Genomic DNA, 2,481 nt, shown 5'->3' with positions numbered 1-2,481 from the left:
CTGGCGCTGATAAAGCGCCGCCCGCGGCCCGGCCGCGCCCCATTGGCTGCCCACCGGGCACGGCGCCATGGGGCCGCCGCCGAGCGCGCTGCCATTGGCTGGTGGCGGCGGCCGCGCCCCGCCATTGGCCGCCCCTCGCCGGGAGCCGCTTACCTGGGACCCGCCCGGCCCGGGTGGGGTTGGGGGCGAGGCCGCGCCCCGCCGTGAGGCGGCCCCGCAAGGCCCGGGGCCCGGGTCCAGCCACACCGCACGGCCCCGCGACCCCGAGGCGGCCCCGAGCCCTCCTGCCCGCTGGGGGGTCCGTGCCGGGCCCGTAACCCCAAGGCCCGCTGGGCGATGCCCGGCGTGTGGGAGAGGGACCTCCAGCTCTGCCCCTCCCCACGGCCGTCCCGGCATCGGTGCGGTGTCATCTCAGCACCAGCCCAAGGGCCAAAAGGCTGATTTCCCCTCGATATTTCCCCTCAATTTGTTCAAGTCAGGCACAAGGCGCCCGCTGACTGTTCCACACAGTTCTGGGAGCTACTTGGGTACAAGGTCATTCCTGTAACGCAATCTCCAGGTGTGCAGTGCTCTTACAACCACGGAGTTACACCAACAATGCCCCAACCCCTGCGTCTCCCTGCACCTCCACGTTCCACCAAGCTCAGCGCGGAAAGGCCGCCTGACGCTCTGTCATGCCTGAGCGCGGTGCTGTCTGCCCGCTCCCGTAGTCACCTGCTGTTTCCCCAGGGACAGGGCAGGTGGCCGGGAGATTGATCCGTAAAGCCAAATGGAGAATCTCCCATGAAGGAGGGCAGTTCCAGATACAATTCCGATGAAATAAAACCAGGCAATTCCAAATCACTCTTCATGCCTTTCTACAGGACCATTTGTAGGGACAGCTTGTCCACCTTCTTCCTTTCCTTTAAGGTATCAACGTTTCCACCTCTGAAGGGTGGTAGGGATACCAGTGTTCTGCTCCATTTCTGCCTTGGAGACTGAAACAAAGAGGATTTTCCATCTTTTCCCCTAAAAAGAAGCCCTTACTTTCCCCCGTTGGGTTTTCTCCAAGCTTCATCCTGATGTGAGGTCACCCTGGATGAGGCCCAGCCCTCCGTGGCCCTTCCAGTTGCACACCTCTGGCTCCCAGGGAGCAAATTCAGCTTTGCGCCAGGCCTTGTGCTAAGGGAGATGCCCTCCCAGGTACCTCGAAGTCTCTCCTCACCAGAGCAGATGGGAAGAGAGGAGGAACATGAATGTGCCTTCCAGCTGTTCTTTTCCTGGCGAGGCTGTTTCGGGTGCCCCTCTGGTCACTGAAGTCCCCCAGCACATGGCTCCGTGCTCCCTTTTGGCGCTCAGAGCAGCTGCCTTGGTTGTGCTATCGCAGACACAAGCACATTTCAGCTTTTTGGGATATGATTAATGAGTAACATGAAGGAACTATCAAAGAGTGTTTCTTAAGTGGCAGCTGACTAGATTTTCGTCTTCGTTTTTCACACGTTCTCCAAATACTCCATATCGGCTGCCTTTACTTAACGTGCATAGGCACAGTTATTTGAATAACTGTGATTCACTGAGTAATGTGCAAATATTATTCTCCTTAAGCAAATGGTCAGATAGTTGAGCTGCTATCATTTAGGACAATTTAAATCATTGAGAAACAACTAGAAATGGTACTATACCATTTCTGGTATACAATATTCAATAGCTCACAGAGAATATATAATGTGTGGTCCTCCCACAATCATTAAGGCTGATTTTTACACCTTACAGATTCAGATTTGGCCATTGGCAGTTTTCATTTCATTATTTATTTATTTATTTGGTTTTGCTAGCATGACTTTTTGCCGGATGAAAAAATGCTACTATCCGCAATTTAAAAAATTGCCAGAGTTCCTATCTGAAAAAGTATTGAAAAGACTTGTTCCTGCAGCCATTCCATCGGAAATTTCCAGACAATAGAGATTTTTTGACTTTCATAAATAACTTATGAATTTATATGCTCTGACAATTTTCAAATCTCACTGAGAGATGCCATGCAGTCATCTTGGCTGCATATTATACTATAGGACAGTGCGGTTTGCCCTGGAGGCACTGCCACTGATCGGGCTGACCTGAGGTGGCCCGCGGGAGCTGGCCCAGCATCACAGCCAGCATCTCCGGCGTGCCTTCCTCTTGTACGGGACAGGGCTGGAGAAAGGGGAATCTCTTCACCGCAGCGGCATGCAAAGAATGCAACGTGCTTTGGAAACACAAAACATTACCTATTTAGACAAGGTTACAGAAATAATTACCACAGTAGAAAGACAAAGCCCTGTCTAGCTCCATCAATTTATAAAAAGGTGCAGTGTACATACAAATGACGAACTGTTTGCTGATTGTGATTGTTCTATTATTTACGTTGAACATAAAGGCAATCAAGGAACATATCTGCAATCAAGGAACAGATGCAGAGAAAAATTGTGCATATTTGTAATAAGATTAACAAAATACCAGTTTGCT

Source organism: Oxyura jamaicensis, chromosome 8, assembly GCF_011077185.1.
Source record: "Oxyura jamaicensis isolate SHBP4307 breed ruddy duck chromosome 8, BPBGC_Ojam_1.0, whole genome shotgun sequence".
Classification (NCBI taxonomy): Eukaryota; Metazoa; Chordata; class Aves; order Anseriformes; family Anatidae; genus Oxyura; species Oxyura jamaicensis.
This window is presented reverse-complemented; position numbering follows the sequence as displayed.